This window comes from Doryrhamphus excisus, chromosome 11 (assembly GCF_030265055.1).
Source record: "Doryrhamphus excisus isolate RoL2022-K1 chromosome 11, RoL_Dexc_1.0, whole genome shotgun sequence".
Taxonomy (NCBI): domain Eukaryota; kingdom Metazoa; phylum Chordata; class Actinopteri; order Syngnathiformes; family Syngnathidae; genus Doryrhamphus; species Doryrhamphus excisus.
Window position 1 is genome coordinate 14,192,660 of NC_080476.1, and position 22,042 is coordinate 14,214,701.

Below are 22,042 nucleotides of genomic sequence, written 5' to 3' on the forward strand. Positions count from 1 at the left end.
GAAAATCGGAACCAAAGCACTGAAAAAGTTTGTATATTTTTCTGTTTTTAATAAATGCGTTTTTTTTTTTGGAAAACCTGATGCGGCCCAGCCTTGCCCAGACCCTAGCTCCAGTGGCCCCCAAGTAAATTGAGTTTGAGACCCCTGCCATACAGCATCCATATCAAACTTGCGTGGGCCGCACTAACATTAAACTTTCATATCAAGGCGGGGGCCTAAACTAGCGTCCTGCGGGCCACATTTGGCCCGCGGGCCGTGTGTTTGAGACCCCTGATCTAACGTATCATCACGTCAGAAGCTACTTGACGCCTTCTCAATGCGTTTTCGAAACGTATTGGAGCTCATTTCCGGTTGCAGCGTTCAATGTGCCACGTTTATAAGTACGACTGTCAGCTCCAATTAGAAGATTTATTGGCTCTCCGGCATGTTTACAACCCCCGGTAAAAGCTAATTATATTTGAACTGTGAATGCAACATCTGGAGGTACAGCAGCACGGAACGTGCAAGGTTTTGCCGCTGGCTGAATTATTAAACAAACACGAGGCCATTTTAAATTCCATCAGAATAATAACGTTGACCAATAGCTTACTGTGCCGGATATCAACGTCCAATTTGTCCATAATGGATGCCTTTACTTCTGACTGAAATGGAATGCATTCATTTTCAGTGACTGATGACGCCAGTTGGGGAGCATGAACCGCCGGTCAGATGGTCCGCCACCATAATAGTAATAATCATATTAGGGGCAAAATGTATGCTAATAAAGACCATGAATAAGCAGGGTGGATCTTTAAAGGGATGACTTAAATGAAGCAGAAAATTCAATATGTTTGTCTTCCTTCCTCATTATAATTGACCCATGATCCCTTTAAATCCCCCCCACGTGGTCTATAATTCACATTTGAATTAAAGACAAGTTTTAAACGCTCTCCTCTTCGGCCTCCCTCAAAAATCCCTCCATAAGCTACAACTGGTTCAGAACTCTGCTGCCCGGATCACCACCAGAACCCCCTCATCCCACCACATCACCCCCATCCTGCAGCAACTCCACTGGCTCCCCGTGACTCAAAGAATCACCTACAAAATCCTTCTGTTCACCTACAAGTCCATCCATAACCTTGCCCCCCCTTACCTCTCTGACCTCACCCACATTCTCAAGCCATCCCGTTCCCTCAGATCTTCCGTGTCCCTCCATCTGCATGTCTTAGCACTATGGGGAGCAGAGCTTTCAGCCGCTCTGCTCCCAAACTCTGGAACTCATTGCCACCAGACCTCCGTAAGTCAGCCACCCTTCCCATCTTCAAATCCAAACTCAAAACTCATCTGTTCAAAGTTGCCTATTCACTTTAACTGCTTCACATGGTCCCCCCTCCCTCTATTTATTGTATGTTCTTATTTATTGTATGTTGTCTTTTATCTTATATTTTATATTATCTTCTGTACAGCGACCTTGAGTGTCCTGAAAGGCGCTTTTAAATAAAATGTATTATTATTACTATTATTAAACTCAATTTAGTTAATAGTATTGAACAATTAATAAATTCGCTACCAAAGATGTATTTGAGGGTTTTTTTTAACCCGACTGCTCACTCCCAAAGACTACTTATACGTCAAAAAGAGGTGATGATGCAACTGCCCAATAAAAGAGAGCATGTTTGGTGCAATTTAAGCTACTGTAAAAATTAGTTTTGTTGCAGACATTAGCATTATGCATTGCATGCATGCACACAAATTGTAAATAGTTCATATTTTTATATTTGTAAATAAATGGGTATTTTCATGTACAACATTCATTTTTGTTAGGTTGCGGTAAAATTGTTTATCTGGGATATTGTGGCTATACATGTAGCTAAATTTGTGGCAAATGAAAGCTATGCTTGAAATGCATTTTTGCAAAAAGCTGTTTTATCGTCCTTTTTTTGTTAAGAAGTGACATTTAGCCGAAATGTACCTACGTGTGTTCTACTGCTGATTACTACAGAACGGAAAAATGTAGAAACTACTTTTTTTTGGATGAAAGAGAGTGTCTAACGTTTCTTTTGGTTATACCATGACTATATACTGGTCCTCCGGAACACAATATTCCGGGTACCTTCAGGAACAGCATAGCGGACCAAGAAGGGGTTACGTATGTCATTTAGGCAATACTATTTTGAGGTTCCAGCACTCTGTCCCCGACCCAAACTTTGAAGAAGATATTTGATTGCAGTCAGGTCGCTTGCATTTCTGCACTTGCTAGCGGATCAAACAGCATTCCCATAAAGTTGTGCCTTGGTAGGACCCGGCTTCATGGAATTCTGTAGTTTATGTGTGTTGTATGTTTCACTTTTGTCTTGTTTCTTCTTCTTCCCCCAAATGTCATGGCTTTAAACACCAATTTAATCGACAGTAATGAAGAGAATCACAGAAAAAGCGAACCAAGTCCGATACCGTGAACCAAAGACAGACTTTTGGAGTATACCAAACAGTCGGACTGTGTTTACAGACGCCTTTTGTAATAAAGCAATAATCTCCAGAGCTGAAGCCAGCACGACAGAGTGCCGGTACCGCCTCTTCAAAAGCTTCTTAATTGGATAAAAGCGAGAGAAGCCGGTTGGAAGAAGAGGCGAGGACGGTGCACAACAAGGCAAGATAAGACGACAACATGGAGGCCCGCCGTGGAAGCGCCGCATAAGATTCGATTCTTGCTTTCTAACAAGCTGAACTGGCAATTCCTGTTAATTAGAGAACGCGGTGAGCTAGAACGATGACAACAATAAGCTAATTAGAATTAGGGGGCTATGATTCATTAGGCAGACTATCATTAGCACACGTGCGGCACAAATGGGTTCATTTACCCTCTTAAAGAACCACCTTTGGTGCTTTTTTTTCCCAAAACAAACTTTGCCACAGAACAATTAACTCTCATTCTTTTGGAACTCGGAATATTCCGATCAGGTTTCCTGCTGCTTATTCCGATTCCGATCATCCAGGACTGAAATTGTCCGATAGCCATTACATGGATTATACATTTTTCAGTTGATTTATGATGAATGCTATTGACTGAGGTGATGATGCAACTGCACAATAAAAGAGAGCATGTTTGGCGCGGTTTTAAGTGCCTTTTATAAGAACTCTGCCTTGATCAATATGTTTGTCTTATACAGTAAACCTCGGATATATCGGATTCAATTGTTCCCACTGGTTTTGTCCGATATAAGCGAAATCCGTTATATGCGTATACCGGAAAATGTCCGTGTTATGCATATATCGGATTTATATCCGGTATATGCGTAAATCGGATTTTATCCGTTATAAAAAGGCACTTCCTTGACTATGTTTCCAATGTACCTGGACGCGCAGGCAACGCTGCAAACGCTGCAAATGATGTCGTATAGCGGCCTGTCACGATTCGGCGAATCGGAGCGCCACGATGCGGCCATCCGATATATGCGAGGGAAATTTAATGGAAATGCATTGGAACGGGACTGGAGATTTTGTCCGAAATAGGCGAAATCCGTGATAAAAAATCCGATATATGCAATGAATTTTTATTGGAAATGCATTACAGAAAAATCGGTTCTTTTTTATCTGTCCGTTGTGAGCGAATTTCCGATATATCCGAGTCCAATATAGTTTACTGTATATATGTTTGTCTCAAACTTTGAAGAGAAAAAGTCAAAATTTTGACGAGAATAACCTTGTAATATTGTGAGGAAAAATAACATTATTTTTAGTAGCATAAAGTTTAAATATTAAAAGAAAAAAATAGTTATAATGTTAGAATAAAGTCCAAATATTATGGGACTAACTCGTAATTAGGAGAAGAAAATTCACAAGAAACATGTCGCTTAAGCCTCATTAGGGTCACTGGATATTATTTTATTTTATGTTACTTTTATTTTACTAGTCTGTGCAACACCGAAAAATGGAAAAATCAGTCATTTTACAAAATAACCTCAAACTTTGAAGAGAAAAAGTCAAAATTTTGACAAGAATAACCTTGTTATATTGTGAGGGAAAAATAACATTATTTTTAGTAGCATAAAGTTTAAATATTAAAAGAAAAAAATAATAAGTTATGTTAGAATAAAGTCCAAATATTATGGGACTAACTCATAGAGAAGAAAATTCACGTCATTCATGTTGCTTAAGCCTCATGATTTAATTTAATTTAATTTAATTTAATTTAATTTAATTTAATTTAATTTAATTTAATTTAATTTAATTTAATTTAATTTAATTTAATTTAATTTTATTTTATTTTATTTTATTTTATTTTATTTTATTTTATTTTATTTTATTTTACTAGTCTGTGCAGCACTTTGGAAACTGTTTATAAAATGTGCTATATAAATAAAGTGGATTGGATTGGATTTGATTGGGTATGCTGGAGCCTATCCCAGTTGACTTAGGGTGGGGGGGGTACACCCCGGCCTGGTCGCCAGCCAATCGCATAATCTCCTTTGCTATTATGGCTCCAATGGACTGTAATTGTCCTCTAAAGATAAATCAAATTGTGACATTAAAAGGGAACAAATGGATCATCACTAAACATACTCGCCGCCCCCACGCCCCCCATGCCCCCATCCCCCCCATCTCGCACTGGCACGGACGGATGGATGCTTCGTTTCAAGTCTCACCTTTTCTTTTATGACAAACATTCAGAATTGAGCTTTACATTTTGTCGGTTTTCTGCTCAAAATATTCGACATTTTATTTTACCGTTGGAGTGAAAGGATAACGGCTTCAATGCAAAGCACTTCGGCCGTGGAGAAAAGCGCTTGTAACAATCCAATCCATTACGGATCCGCTGCCTGTCAAGATAAGGAGCCGAGTCTTCTCAACGTGAAGGGACGCCCCCGTCAAGGTCGGCCTGCGCAAAAAGGCCTTCCTACGACACGGACTCGGACTCGGACTACGCAAAACGACACACCTCAACAGTTGCTGGCGGTGCGGATGGCCATGGATACTCGACACATGTACACAGCGGTATCGAGTGTAAACTGAGACAAAATGACGAGGAGACCGGAAAACCGAGGAAGAGGACGAGACAGGAAGGTGCATGAAAAACGATACAGATTGATCCAGTCTGTGGAAGATCTACATATTCACATCTAAGGACGCGGTCGCAGCCATTGATATTCCCTTGGATTTGGGGATCAGGCCTATCCTGAAAACCAAGGCGTACGTAAACCGAGGTTCCATAACATACATGCGGTGGGTCAGCGAGGTAACTCTCCGAAGATACGGGAGAAATTAGAACGGAAATGTGGCAGTCAAAGCTGAAGGTCATCCATGTTGCGTACACCGTACAGAAATATGTCACATCGAAAAAACAAAACCTCAATAACCGATAACCGAAAACAGGAAACAAAACCCCCGGATTCCGCAATCATCCCGCCTCTTGTCTGCCTGCTTGTATTCCCCATCTCCTGGCGGCCGTCTGTCAAGTCAAGAGTCGCCGCCGGTGGGCTCTGACGCGCCAAGCGGCATGGCACCGCCTCCAGACGCCATACAGGCGTGGATATACGATGCACTCCTGCTTTTACCCCGGGATGTTTATTTTTAGGGGGTGGTGGTGACGTTGCCGACCAAAGTCGTGTTTCTCAGCTAATCATCTCTGCAATGTGTTTACACGCCGAAGGGGGGGGTTTGATATATAGAGAAATCTTCAAAAAGCAGAAGCTTCTAATCTGCAAACTACACGGAGGATTATGCCGCCTTCCGCAGGAGACACACGGCTTATAATCCTAACCTCCCCGCAAATAAATAACCGGAGCGAGGACGCGGTCGTGGATTAGATCAGAGAAAAACATGAGCTGATAAAAGTCGGGATGCTGGTTGACCTACAATTCATTCGTTCTCCTATGTTGCTTGTACGCTGGAGCCTACCCCAGCTGACGCATTTCTCGCGTTTATCGTTTGCGTTTTACGCTACTCTGCAGCCATTTTCTTATTGACTGTATTTTACACGTGTAAACGTACGTTGGACAAAACTATTGGTGGTCCTTGATAACATACTGTGAGTACACGACAAGAAAACTGTCTAGGGCAGGGGTCTCAAAAAAGCGGCCCGCAGGACACTAGTTTGAGGCCCCCGCCTTGATATGAAAGTTTAATGTTAGTGCGGCCCGCGCAAGTTTGATATGGATGCTGTATGGTATCATGTACCCAGAAAAAATTATTACGTTTGATTCATGTTCATGTTAAAGGTTAAATAACTGTTAATAGTTATCCTCCCTATCCGTGTGGAAGTGGTAAGTTTTTTGGCTATTTAAGTTTAAAGGAAATAACTTGAAGGCTACCGTTTAGGTGGCTAGCTCTCTAGTTTGCGAGTTAGCATGTGTCTCAAGACCCTGCAGTTGCGCAATATGTTGTAAATAAAAAGAGTATAAATGTGACTATAGTCGTGTTTTGTCATGTCTACAGGGCTCTAATAATGCTTTGTTCATTTTAATCTGAAAAAAATAATTTGTCTACCCACCAACTATATGTGGTTTCTTAAGTTTTTATTATTATTATATTTATTTATTTATTACTGGTTGATTTTCTTTATTCTTGATTTATTTATTTTTCATCTTATTTTGTGTAGAAAAATAAAAATTAAGATATTTGAGAACAGTGGAATGTTTTATCAGAACTTTTCTTGTAGAAAATCGGAACCAAAGCAAAGTTTATTAATTTTTCTGTTTTTAATAAATGCGTTTTTTGGGTTTTTTTGGAAAACCTGATGCGGCCCAGTCTCACCCAGACCCTACCTCCAGTGGCCCCCAAGGTAAATTGAGTTTGAGACCCCTGGTCTAGGGCCTGCGAAAGGCAGCAGCTGTACCATTACACCATCAAACACGGACAAGTGAGCGGGAGAATTCCAACGAGCGTCCGTGGAATCTCATCACATCCTTTGCACATTCCCAGAGAAGGCGCCTCCATGAATTCCATCCTGGCAGCGCCTGTTGTCTCCCCCCTCCCGATAGAGGCCAGCCGGTCCTCCGGGGAGCGGAGAACAGCAGCATCACGGGAGATAGCGGGATGAAAATTAGCTCGGAGGAATGTTCTCACACTCACACACAGCTCGCACTCCTCCGTGGAGTTCACACTTGGTGCCTCAAAGGTCGCGCAAAGAAAAAAAAATCATAAAAATAAACAAGACAACAGCAGCTATACAGCATAACTGATGTATGGCAAAGGAACAGCAGTAATTCGATGTAGTTTTATTCTCACACCAGGCCACAATTACATTTAGTCTTTTAGCTATGCTGTAAAGCAGTGGTGTCCAAACTGGGGCCCTGGGACCATTTATTGGCCCAAAATACAACCAAACAACACCGAAAATTGATTTTTTTTTTTTTTTTTACAAAATATTATTCATTTTACAAAATAACCTCAAACTTTGAAGAGGAAAAAGTCATTTTTTTTACGAGAATAACCTCATAATATTGTGAGGAAAAATCACATTATTTTTAGTAGCATAGTTTAAATATTAAAAGAAAAAAAATAATAAAAATTTATAATGTTAGAAAGTCCGAAAATTATGGAACTAACTCGTAATTAGGAGAAGAAAATTCAAGAAACATGTCGCTTAAGCCTCATTAGGGTCACTGGGTATTATTTTATTTTATTTTACTTTTATTTTACTAGTCTGTGCAACACTGAAAAATGGAAAAATCAGCAGTCATTTTACAAAATAACCTCAAACTTTGAAGAGAAAAAGTCAAAATTTTGACGAGAATAACTTTGTAATATTGTGAGGGAAAAATGACATTATTTTTAGTAACATAATTTTTATTTTACTTTATTTTACTTTTATTTTACTAGTCTGTGCAGCACTTTGGAAACTCTGTTTATAAAATGTGCTATATAAATAAAGTGGATTGGATTGGATTGGGTATGCTGGAGCCTATCCCAGTTGACTTAGGGCGGGGGGAGGCGGGGTACACCCTGGCCTGGTCGCCAGCCAATCCCAGACTCTCATAACCTCTTTTGCTATTATGGCTCCAATGGACTGTAATTGTCCTCTAAAGATAAATCAAATTGTGACATTAAAAGGGAACAAATGGATCATCACTAAACATACTCGCCGCCCCCCACCCCCCCATCCCCCCATCTCGCACTGGCACATCCCTTCTGTGGCCTTCTCGGCCATGATGGTCTTATTAATCCCCTGGGCCGTGTGTCCAGGCTTGCAGCAATATCCTCTGGCCAGGCAGCGCACCTAAGAGTGAACCGCCCCTCCCCTCCACTCAACCGCCCCCGCCCCCCGTCACCATCTGTTTCCTGTGCAGCACTCTGGCTTAAATCTCTGCAGAGGCTCAGCCTGTGCTTGACTTACTTCTTTTTAGAAACGAATCAACGGTGGAGGAAGCGAGCACGTTCCAGTTTTAAAGACATAAGAATATGTTGTTTCCATCGAGGGGGGTACCACCCTTTTCCAGCCGGGGGCCACATATTGAAAAATGGAACGATGCAAGGGCAATGATATTTTCTAAGGAAATGCTGAGAGGTTATATTTAAGAAACAAACTGCAACATTCATTCATTTTCTACCGCGTAAAGGTGACTATAGGGGTGTTATTTCATGTCTGCAAGGCTCTAATAATGTTAAAAACCATGTTTAGAAGGTCATAAAATAAACAAAAAAAAGATTTTCTATGCTCAAACTATGAAAATATTCTATTTAGTAATATTGAATCCGGCCTGCACGGTGTGCAAGTGGAGTTTGCATGTTTCCTCCGCCATTCCAAAAACATGCTAGGTTAACTTGCGACTCCAAATTATCCATAGGTATGAATGTGAGTGTGAATTGAGATGGCCGAGGGTGGAATTGAACTCGGGTGTCCTAGCTGTGAGGTCTGCGTGCTAAACACTCGACCACTGTGCAGCCCCAGCTTTGTGATATCAAAGCAAATTAGTATCAACTTCACTCTTTTTTTTTTACATTTTCAAAATATTTTACGTTCAACTTAAATATTTTTTTGTAATATTATACACATTATTGCCATATTTGACTATTTTTTCCCCAACTGAAAAAAACAACAACAAAAAACAATGATCCCACTCCTGAGTTAGGGTAATTTACATACACAATTCTGAAAAAGCCTTTCTGGCTGCCATTTTCTAGCGATGGCCGATCGCCACTGACACATGGTAAGATGCCGTACATGGACTTCCTAAAGCAGTGAGAAATTCCCAAGATTTTGTGGAAAATTTGGGAGGTCCTCCCACCTGGCCATTGACAAGATGGAGCGATATTTTAAACATGAACCCATGTGAACAGTTCGAAATGTAGGCTAGGGGCCCATCCAATCAAATCCCTTCAGTCCCTCATTGAAGGAGGTTCTTCTTTTCAGCTCGAGTTGAAATCCTTTCCTTTCAAAAAGCTCTGGCAGTTCCTTCCCTGCCGCCTCCAAGCAGCCAACAGCCGCTGCAGGCTCATTATGCTCCTGTGTGAAGGATGGAAAGTGAAACCCATCCTAATTGTTTCCTTGGGACCAGAGTGGGCCCACAATTGAAAAACATACAATACCTGTTTGCTTTAGTTTTGCTATACTTTTCAGGAGATTCCTGAAATATGGCTGGGATTGCTGAAGATGTTGTATGGATGATGTAGCCCGATTCCCCATCATTCATTCATTCATTTTCTACCGCTTATCCTCACATCCTCACAAGGGTTGCGGGGGGTGCTGGAGCCTATCCCAGCTGTCTTTGGGTGAGAGGCAGGGTCCACCCTAGACTGGTGGCCAGCCAATCACAGGGCACATAAAGACATCCATTCACACTCACATTCATACCTATGGACAATTTGGAGTCGCTAATTAACCTAGCATGTTTTTGGAATGGGGGAGGAAACCGGAGTACCCGGGGTAGAATTGAACTCGGGTCTCCTACCAAAGATGTATTTGAGGGTATTTATACATTAAAAAGAGGTGGTGACGCAACTGCACAATAAAAGAGAGCATGTTTGGTGCAGTTTTAAGTGCCTTTTATAAGAACTCTGCCTTCTACAGCAACCAGGAAGTTAAAAGCATGGAGTCTCGTTGCAGACATTAGCATTATGCAATGCATGCATGTACATTAATGATTACACTGGGGAACACTCAAAATGTTGCATTTAAAGTAAGACTTGTTTTTAGTCAATTTAAGTGTGCTGAGTTCAAATCTGAAGTTAGTTTTTTTCTGCAAGCTACAGATTTTATGCAATCTTTAATTTTTATTAAAAATAGAAAAAAATCGAGCATTATTATAGGATATTGCAATATCAGCCACAAATCAGTATATTTAACAAGGCAAAAGAAACAGAACATTAAAATGTGATTTTAGATTAAAGTACACCATTGTTAGAAGTGCCATATGTTTTTCTGGAAGCGTTTCTCAGAAAACAGTCTTTATCGCAACGTGAGATAAGCATAATTTACAACGTTCTTCAGATAAGAGTCAATCACAGCTAATAACGCTTATCACTTTCTGTCAGTACAGTATTTTAGTCAGGCAGGAATTTGCGTTTGTAACTTTAACACTTCATCTGGGCAATCTCGTTTAATACTCCAGCAGTAGTCGGCCATCATACTTTTGTCCCAGCGACCTTGGTAGCGTTCTTCCATGATCTTTAGGTCTTGGTGGAACCGCTCTCCTTGTTCGTCACTCACAGCCCCCAGGTTTTCAGGGAACTGGTCAAGGTGGCTGTTCAAGAAATGAAGCTTGATGCTCATGTTGCACCTGAGAGCACGAAAAGCGAGGAGCATTCTGTTCACAAGTTCATTGTAGTTCTCTGCCTTGTTGTTTCCAAGGAAGTTCTAAGCGACTGCCACAAAGGATAACCATGCTGCCCTCTCCAAGGCGGTCATCTTGGCAACAAACTGATCATCACGAATGAGGGTTCGAATCTGTGGGCCATCAAACACACCTGCTTTGATCTTCTCGAACGACAACCCTGATCATGTGTTGGAAACATTCACCTTCGGTATCCAGTGCCTTGACAAATTGTTTCATCAAACCTAGTTTGATGTGCAGAGGAGGAAAGATGATCCTATCTCTGTCAACAATTGGGTCATGTGTGATATTTGGCATGCCTGCTTCAAGGGTTTCACGAACAGGCCAGTCCTTCTGGACCCAGTGTCTGTCTCGTGCTCGACTGTCCCACATGCAGAGGAAACATGGAAACTTGGTGAAACCTTTCTGTTGACCAAGAAGGAAGTTTACCGTTTTCAAGTCTACACAAATGATCCAGTTGTGCTCACGATATTTTAAGAATTCCATGACCATTCTGATGTCATCATAGTCTTCCCGCAGATGAACTGAATGACCTACAGGCACTGCCCCGTAAACATTGCCATTATGCAAAAGAACACACTTGAGACTGCGTTTAGAACTGTCTATAAAGAGCCGCCATTCAGTTGGATCATAGTGAGGAACACCCAGTTCTTTGAGAAGACCTGGGATATCATGGCAGTAAACAAACTGTCTGTCTTCAGAAAAGAAGGTCACAAAAAGCTGGTCGCGCTTTCTGTAATATGACACTTTAACAGTGTGATCAACAAGATTTTTGCCTTGTAATCTTGATGCCAAAAGCTCAGCTGCTTTCTTTGAAAGACCTAAATCCCGAACTAAGTCATTCAGTTCAGTTTGGTGAAGAGGCTTGGGGACTGGGGGAGATTCAGTCTCTGAAGAACATTCCTCGGATTGTTCCCACTCAGTTTCTGGCAATTCATTGTCACAACTGTCTTCCTCGTTCGTATCATGTCCAATGTCTTTATCGTTTAATGAAGGCAAACCTTTGAAAACTGGAACAGGAATGGAATCTATGTATATAATCTCAAAATGCATAGATTTGGATTACGTAAGTTCATATATTTAGACTATCTCAAATTGCATGAAAACTAGAGCTTATGGAGAAAAACTAATTTCAGATTTGAAATCAGCACCTAAAAATCATTCAGAATCAGTTAAAAAATCCAATGCAACAGAAAGTTGAAAAAATATTGTTCCCCAGTGTTAATGATACATTACAAATGTGAAAATTGTTAATAGTTCTATTTATAGTTTTATATTTGTAAATAAATGGGTATTTTCATGTAAAACAGCCATTTTTGTTATTCATTCATTCATTCATTTCATTCAACGCTTATCCTCACAAGGGTCATGGGTGGGGGGTTGGGGCCTATCCCAGCTGTCTTGTACACCCTGGACTGGTGGCCAGCCAATCACAGGGCACATATAGACAAACAACCATTCACACTCACATTCATACCTATGGACAATTTGGAGTGGCTAATTAACCTAGCATGTTTTTGGAATGTGGGAGGAAACCGGAGTACCCGGAGAAAACCCACGCATGCACGGGGAGAACATGCAAACTCCACTCAGAGATGGCCGAGGGTGGAATTGAACTCGGATGTCCTGGCTGTGCTAACCAATGAACCACCGTGCAGCCCTGCCTCTTATCTTATGTATGTTTAAGATGTCTTACAAGTGTAAAGGTGACTGTAGGGGTGTTATTTCATGTCTACAAGGCTCTAATAATGTTAAAAACCATGTTTAGAAGGTCATAAATTAAAAAAAAAAAAAAAAGATTTTCTATGCTCAAACTATGAAAATATTGAATCCGGCCCGCACGGTGCTCAAGTGGAGTTTGAGCGATATACAAATTTCCCCACTGAGGGACGAATAAAGGCATATCTTAATCTTATTGAAAAAAATGTATGTTCCACAAAGCGGTATCGGCTGATATCGGCATCGGAAATTGAGAGTAGGACCTCTGAGAGATGAATCAGAATTCCCAATAATATGGATTATATTGTGTTTAACCCCATGGCTTCCACTGTCTACTGCATCAACCTTGTTTGAAGTGGTAGCTGTACTGAACGTGGTACAGAACTGTAAAAATATTACATGGCCACATATTCCATCCACATGCGTAATAAATATCTCACGTCCTTGCAAACACAATTCTGTTAACAACTCCACAGTTGCTGTTGCGTCACAGCCATGCATTGAGATCTTTGTAGTAGCACCTTTGACTTCACATTCAATAAGACGTACAACCTTGCTTGTTTTTACGTCTGCGTCGGGTTCATGGTGCAAATATTTTGCAGCCGCAAAATTCCTCTGTTTCTCCCAAATGGAAAAGGCACCCTGCATGAAATTTCCCCCGGCAACAGGCTCCCTTAAAAGGAGGAGATGATCCGCAGGGGTTCATCAATGAGGCTCGAGCATCAGGATACAAAACAGGCAGATGAGCCCCAAGAAGGAAGCGACGCTTGTCAGTATCGAGCATTCTCCACCAACCCTGACAAACGTTCCAACTCTTCACGCTTCAACATTTTTCGACTTAAAGTCCCAAAATGGACATTTCTGGTTGGGCATTGCAGCTTATCTACACAAACACACACAACGCACAAAACACACTAGTCTCCACTTGGGGGTGCTTCCATTTTAGCTTTCCATACATAATATTGTGTTTGGAAAACACTTATGAGTAGAACAGGCTTATTTCATGAAAGAGGACTTTTTTATTGTTCTTATGAACCCTTTGGAAAATATCCTCCATATTCTCCTGCTTGTCAAGTCAAGTCAAGTCAAAGCTTATTTATAGAGCACGTTTAAAAATAACCTTGTTGACCAAACACAACAACACTGTTTAGTATCAACCAGAGTTGGACTCGAGTCACAATTTTGATGACTTTGGACACCAAAATCATCAAAAGTCATCAAAAGACTTGCAACTCAACTCGGACTTTTTCCATCAATGACTCCGGACCTGACTCAAACTTTGTTGTGATGATTTTCAGTGAGAGCGTTGAAAAAAAATATGCCTTCATTCCAAGTATTCAACTCACGAATCAAATGCATCTGCTAACGTCCAATCAGGTTTTCAAACAGACCACAGGGGGAGTGGCAGCGATTTTTATTTGGGGCACAATGACTTGAAAGAACTAAAAAATGTCAATCCTGTGACTTCGGATCAGACCTGACTTGTCTTGTCATGACTTGAGACTTGACTTGGACCCTCGACTTTGGATTAAATCTGCTTTTTTGCTGCTTTTTCAGATTCCGTTTTTTCCATTGTAATTTTTAGAATGTTATATTTTTACCTTTTCCACTTGTTTTACCAGCATAATATGTAGTTTTGTGACAGTAAATTCAATTTCCTGTTTATTAAATGCTATTTTTATTGGCCGATTCCATGATTCCATCTGCGATTCCGTAAATACGCAAATGGTAGGGCCCAAATTCAAGAGTTGAGACTTAGAAAACACTACTTCCTTTGGTAACCACAACTAAACAGGAGTGGTTACTCATGTAAAGCAGCAATAAAACCAGAGGTTGGCCAATTGAGGGCGAGTCCCAGTGGTGAAGTAGAATAATCCAGTTTAACCCGGCTTCATGTTAAAACATATTTTACATACAACTCCCACGCTATTCTTAACTGTGTGTTGTTTTAGCGGGATAGCATTGCGGCTAACAACTAAAAGCCTTAAGGATCTATGCTAATTCTAATGTTGAATTGAGGAAAACGAAAATCTCGGGCAGTTTTATCAAAAAATTCTGAAGCAGACTTTGAGTGTTAGTTTATGTTGGCTTCCGCATCAACATTTTGCAGTTATTTTATTTCCCGTTTTTATTCATGAATCAGGACTTGCTGACTGATGGGTTGTCAGAATAAGTGGGAGCGACTTAAAGGGATTAAATATAAAAACATCATGTCATCGTGTGTTGACTTTATTGAGAAGCCAATACCTCCAGAAACTTCAACCGGACGATTTGCTGACTCTCACAAGAGGAGGAGGAGGCCTCAGTAGGCACCGTCAGATGATGACCTCACTTCCCCCCCGTCCCATCCCCCGCCATTTCAGTCCAGGCTGCATCTGCCACACAATCCCTGATTGACCTTCTAAATAATTGACAAGCCACTATCCATGTCTATTACCTGTTAACTCCGTCCCCAGGGAGAGTGGTTACCATAGATACACAGACGGTCCCGCAACTTCAGGCGTGCGGTCGTACTAGCGTTACTTTTTTTTTTTTTCAAACATTTCAACTTTGTTCTTATATAATCTCCATATGTTTTATTTTTGTAACATTATGACTTCATTCTCGTAGTATTAGAACTTCTTCTCCGACCTCATTTTCCACTAACTACAACTTTGTTTTTTATATTACAATTAAAAAAATTGTGTTTTTTCCTTTAATATTTAAATTCTATGCTACTAAATTGACATTAATGACATTAATTTTAACGAGTTAATTCTCATCAAATTGTGGCATTTTGACTTTATTTTTGACATCTTTTTTTTTCCATTTTTGCTGTTGTTTTTGTTCACTGGCCAACAATTTCAACAGTTTTCTTCTCATAATTTTGACTTTGCCATATTTGACTTTGCAACCTTTTCCACAATCTCATTTTCCACAAATTACAACTGTGTTTCTTATATTACAATTTTTTTTTAATTATGTTTTTTTCCTTTAATATTTCAATTCCATGCTACTAAAATTACATTAATGACATTAATTTTAATGAGTTAATTCTCGTCAAATTGTGGCTTTTTTCTCATAACATTTTGACTTTATCCTCATAATTTTTTGTTCCAATTTTTGCAGTTGTTTTTGTTAACTGGCCAACAATTTCAACATTTTTCTTCTCATTATTTTGACTTTATTGTCATATTTGACTTTGCAACCTTTTCCACAATCTCGTTTTCCAAAAATGATAAACTTATTTGTAGTTTTGTTTGTTTCTCCTAATATTTCTCGACAAAATACCATCTTTTTTTCTTTTATATTTCAACTTTATCCTCATAATTTTTTTTCCAATGTTTGCAGTTATATAGTAATATAGTATATTACAATTAAAAAATATATGTTTTTTCCTTTAATATTTCAATTCCATGCTACTAAAAATACATTAATTTTAGCTAGTTAATTCTTGTCAAATTATAGTTTTTTTCTCATAACATTTTGACTTTATCATAATTTTTTTTTACAATTTTCACAGTTTTTTTTACTAACTGTCTAACAATTTCAACATTTTTCTTCTCATAATTTTGACTTTATTGCCATATTTGACTTTGCAACCTTTTCCACAATCTCGTTTTCCAAAAATTATAAACTTATTTTTAAGTTTCGTTTGTTTCTCCTAATATTTCCTGACAAAATACCATATTTTTTCTTTAATATTTCAACTTTATGCGACTAAAACTTTATGCGGACCTACCAACATGTACACATTTATAGTACTCAACATGCAATTGGACTCTTCGAGCCTGGTGAGGTGTAGTGGTTAGTGTTCTGGACTTTGGAGTGGATGCCGGGTTTGAATCTTTGGTGTTCGTCAGGGTCAAGTCAAAAATCAATATGCGGATCATAAACATCCACTGTGGCAATTCGGTAATCAGGAAAAAAAAACGAAACAATGCAATACGTTTGTATGTTCTCCATTTTGTTGCATTTTCTGGGTTTCAGTTTGAGGTTCAGTCTGTACAGTACAGATAAATATTTCTTTAGTACTTCAAAACGGGGGTTTTGTAACCCCCTCCACTATTACAGTACAAAAGGGGGTCTTCAGTGGACTTATGTCATTCTTAAGGTAGAATTTATGATATAGCCGTCTTTGCTGTGCCACTGAGAAATGTTTATTTTGGGTCCATTCTGCTCCTAATAGCAGCGGGCAGAACAACAACAACAGTGTTACGGAATGATACTTTGGCTTTTTGTTCCGCGAAGAAAAAGGTCAAATCCCTGCACCCTGTGATATTTTTAGCAGTGTTTATTTTACTTACAGCTTCACCGTTCCTGCCTTGTGCTCCCCTGTGCCCTATATCTCGGCTTGTGGCTAAATAAATGGAATTGCGCCCCACGGTGCAGCTCAGCTCGACTCTGATGACATTTTGTCATCTGCTGCTGGTTTCACTTGATGAGAAACTGTCACTCATCACAGCCGACCCCGACGGTACTGTTCCTTCACAGCAATTACGCTCGACATGCTGCAAAACAAATGTTGCCACCGTTCAGCGTGGCTCGAGTGGAGCGTTAATTGGGGGACGGTTATGTCGTTGTTTTTAATAAAAAAGACAAAGCTATTGACCGACGGATCCCATCCTACGTGGTCTCCTACACAGACGCCAAAAACTCAATATTCATGTCACTGATTGGAACCGGTCAAAATAGTTCAATTTCCGTAGAAAAGTACGTGATTAGAATATGCCGATAAATTACTTTCAATGCTGATCACAACAGGCTCATATGATGGCGGTGGCGAGCGTGCACAAAAAATATCTTGCCATGGTAGGACGTTAAAAAGGTTTCATTGAATTTAACTTTTAAATTTTTATCTTTTTATTATTTATAATTTTTTTTAATTATTTTTTCAATTGTTTTATTATTTTTAAAGATTTTTTATATATATATATGTTTTTTTTTAATATATTTTTTTATTTTAAATACATAAATACAAAAAGTATGGTATTTTTTGATGTTGAATAGAATAGTAAGTTAAATATTTCAGTAATATAAATAAAATGCTAACTAAGGAATAAATCGGGCTGCACGGCGGTCGAGTGGTTAGCATGCAGGCCTCACAGGGCAGATTTAAGAAACACGACAGGCAGTTTCCGAAAAACAAAGCCATTTGCTGGGTTTGACTTTAATAAAAGAATAATAAAATAAAATTAATTAATGAAGGCATAAATACATTTAAAAATCTAAATGACTAATATAATAAAATATACATTTAATAATAAAAAATAAACAGTGTGAATGGTTGTTTGTCTATATGTGCCCTGTGATTGGCTGGCCACCAGTCCAGGGTGTAACCTCTGCCTGTCGCCTGAAGACAGCTGGGATAGGCTCCAGCAAATCCCTGCGACCCTCGTGAGGATAAGCGGTAGAAAATGAATGAATGAATGAATGAATGAATTACTGTTTTGTGGTTGAATACAGATTTTCTTGCAGGCCATTCATGCTGTCTGTCAAACATTTGCAGCATTTCTTGAAAATTAATTCTTTATTTTTAGACTATTAGCCACTGGTTAATTGGCGACTCCAAATTGTCCATAGGTATGAATGTGAGTGTGAATGGTTGTTTGTCTATATGTGCCCTGTGATTGGCTGGCCACCAGTCCAGGGTGTACCCCGCCTCTCGCCCCAAGACAGCTGGGATAGGCTCCAGCACCCCCGCGACCCCGCGACCCTCGCGAGGATAAGCGGTCGAAAATGAATGAATGAATTACTGTTTTGTGGTTGAATACATATTTTCTTGCAGGCCATTCATACTGTCTGTCAAACATTTGCAGCATTTCTTGAAATTAATTCTTTATTTTTTAGACTATTAGCCACTGGTTAATTGGCGACTCCAAATTGTCCATAGGTATGAATGTGAGTGTGAATGGTTGTTTGTCTATATGTGCCCTGTGATTGGCTGGCCACCAGTCCAGGGTGTACCCTCTGCCTGTCGCCCCGAAGACAGCTGGGATAGGCTCCAGCATTGCACAATTGTGTAAACAATTGGGCCTAAGTTGAACAAAAGTTGATAAATGATTTCACCAATGTTTGCTAGTTATTCCTACGTGATATTGTTATGTATTATTTGGTAAAAATGAAATTATGTATGTTCAGAATTCCATGAGATTTATCTGTTTATGTGTTAGCATCGCGATCATGTTTAAAAGGAGCTTTTAAAAATGTTTTAAAACTTGCACAATATGGCATTCAAGGACGTGCTGCATTCATCGAAGCTCCAAAATGAGGCTACGGATATCGACTTGGTTTTTTTTACCATTTTTACCATTTACATCAGCACCGCTGTCATTTTCATATCGAAAGAGGTTCAGTATGCATATCTAGCCATGACTGAGATGAACCCAATTGAGATAAATTGAATAATTTTTTGCCTAAGTGGATGATTCACCCTGTAATTATTATGAAAGGCTGTTTGAGTGGAGGCCAATATTTGGGGAAGATACGCTACAGTCATAATACGCTACTTTTTCATTCATATTGTATTCCGTTTTGGTTTTCTTTAGACCGCACCCACACACAAGTCCTGAAAAGGCCACCAGAATCATGATGGAACGTGATACCGATCCATCCATTATTGATTATCTGGTCGACAGAAGCTAACACGGCCGATATAATATGATGTCAGCTCGAAACGTGACACTCAATATGACAATATTTTCAAGAATGAAATCGCCGCCATCGCTTGTCATTGTTTCGCTTTCCCCTTTTTATCTATCTTTGTATATTTTACATCTGCTCTGATGAGCGAGTTCAAAGAAACTCTGAAGTCGGAAGGGTAGAGGAAGGCGATCCCGAGAGAGCACACACACACACACACACACATACACACACACCAAAGATGGCTAACACGCAGTCCAACAGTAACCGTGTGACAGCTTCAAGCGGGTGCAACCAGAATAGCATAGCTCAGTTTCTCAAATGTTTGTTGACGTCAATAATCCCGTTTCATGCACCGTTTTTGCTACACAACGTTCCCATTTTTCCAATCAAGCAACGGCGTAAAATTCTTCAATTACCTAACAATGGATAGAAATATGAATAAAACATGACATTTTATGAATAATTCGCGTCGGAAGGACAAACACCTTCTCTCCGACTCTACAAGTTGAGTTGAATTATTCAGTTTTTAATCTTTGATGTCGATTTTAATCTGTTTTTCCGCATTTTGATGAGGAGGAATGTGGGACAACGTTTGGCTTTGATGGGAAATTGAAGCAGATATACTCTTGATCTTTCTAGTTGCTTAAAGCGTTACCGCAAAGAAAAAGTCCAAACCCACAGAAGCAGAGGTTCTGTTGTTTCGCTGTTTCTCCTGGCTGGCTCGCCACACACTTCATGGAGGTGTGGCGAGCCAGCCAGGAGACAGTGACTCTTTTGTTTATTCACGCTTGTCATCATTGGGTTATAGGTGTATATAGTAGGTTATCATAGCTTTTACTCATACGCGAGTAAAACAGCAGAAATCAGGGTAGACGTTTCAATAAAGTTAACTTTGAATGAGACACTGGGATCAATAACATGGATTATCAATTCTCTCCATACGTTAATGCGGATTTCAGAGGATTCCAGTCTAAGATGGAACCTTTTTACCTGCCTGGTTTCTGTTCAGTTATATAGTAGTACAGTATAGTATGGTATATAGTATGGTATACTATAGTATAGAATATAGTATAGTATATAGTATGGTATATAGTTTGGTGTACTATAATATAGAATATAGTATAGTATATAGTATGGTATATAGTTTGGTGTACTATAATATAGAATATAGTATAGTATATAGTATAGAATAGTATATAGTATGGTATAAAGTATTGTACAGTATAGTATAGTATAGAATATAGTATAGTATGGTATAGAGTATAGTACAGTATAGTATAGTATATAGTATGGTATATAGTATGGTACAGTATAGTATAGAGTATAGTATAGTATAGTATGGTATAGTATAGAGCATAGTATAGTATATAGTATGGTATAGAGTATAGTATGGTATAGAGTTGTATAGTATACTATATAGTATAGCATACTTTATAGTATAGTATAATATAGAATATAGTATAGTATGTAGTATAGAATAGTATAGTATGGTATAGAGTATAGTATAGAGTATAGTATAGTATGTTATAGAGTATAGTATAGAGTATAGTATAGAGTATAGTATAGAGTATAGAATAGTATATAGTATGGTATAGAGTATAGTATAGTATAGTATAATATATGGTATAGTATAGAATATAGTATAGTATACTTTACTATATTCTAGTATATAGTATTGTATAGAGTATAGTATACTATACTATATTCTATACTATAATAGTAAGTGAAAGAAAATAAATCTTTGGAAATACTTAATATACTAATATCATAATACCATACTTAATATCAGTGAATGAGGCAATTTATTACTATGAATATTTAAGAAGTCCAACCTTAATAACCCTCGAAAGAGCAAATAGCGGTGATATTTAACTCAACTGGTGTTCTGACCTAATCTCCACTATTTTATGTAACGAGAATAGATGTGCTACGACAAAGATGTGCCATGTTGTCCCGTAGCTGGAGGAGGTGGAGGAGGAGGTGGAGGAGGAGGAGCGGAAACAATGAGACGGCAGCTGGCGGAGGAGAGGCTGCGAACACGGACGAGGACGAGGGCAACACCATCTGCACGGCGAGCGGGGCATGCCGCCTTTTGTTGACGAAAAAACGAACAAAGAAAGGATGCTAACGTGTACACATGCTAACGTAAACACCGACTCGGTCAACTCGCTCGTAAAGTCTCGGAAAAGAGCACCTTATTCGGCATGGAGGTCAGTTATTTTCAACTTGATCTCTTCCAAAACGCTTACCTTTTCCCGCAGTCTTCGGCCACGGAGTTTCAAAGCGTTTCCGGCTGATGAATCTTGGATGGGAATTTGGGGAATTCTGTCCTGGGCGCCGGTGCTGATGTGGAGCCGCTCCTCCGTGGAAACATTAGCTTGTGGTGCTGAAGTGGACAGCTCAGCGCCGAGCTGTGGAACAACAACACACACACACACACACGAAAAAAACTGTCCAACATGGCGTACTGTGAAGCAGCGCCCTCTATCGGAGCGGAGGTCGCTCTGTTTGTCTTGGGTGATGTGGCGCCACCTACCGGAGGAATGACGTAAGACAGGGGCGCTTTCAATCGACAGCACGCTTCAGTTCACTTTACAGTTTACAATAAAACCTTTTTTGCGTGTTTTGTGATTTAAAAATTACTGCCCATTTTTCAATATATTTACGTTTTTTATATAATATATTTACGTTTTACCAAGGGGTGTCCTAACTTTTGCCACTGACGATGTGAGTTGATAAAGCGCATTAAAGATACCAATACCAAAAAACATGACAGTTATGTAATTGTATGGTCATATCACCTCGTACTTCGGTAGGTGACGAAAATAAAGTAAAAAAAAAAGTAAACTATATTAGGAAAGCAGGAAGTGAACAAATGTAAGTTACTGATTGTAAAAGTACTCAATTGTAATCTGATGCATGTTCAAATGAAATTAAACCATTACCATTAC

The 22,042-nt window shown here is 39.3% G+C and overlaps 1 protein-coding gene across 3 annotated transcripts in view; it reads right to left on the reverse strand.

The window, feature by feature from the left end:
• Positions 1-21,520, reverse strand: part of srrm3 (serine/arginine repetitive matrix 3) — a 62,462-nt gene extending 40,942 nt beyond the window's left edge. For 2 of the 3 annotated variants that reach the window (XR_009132122.1, XM_058087774.1), the window contains exon 1: positions 21,341-21,520. The gene's annotated coding sequence lies outside the window, so the exon portion shown is untranslated. The remainder of the gene's footprint in view (positions 1-21,340) is intronic. The other variant, XM_058087773.1, reaches the window with a different exon arrangement.
• Positions 21,521-22,042: the final 522 nt, after the last annotated feature.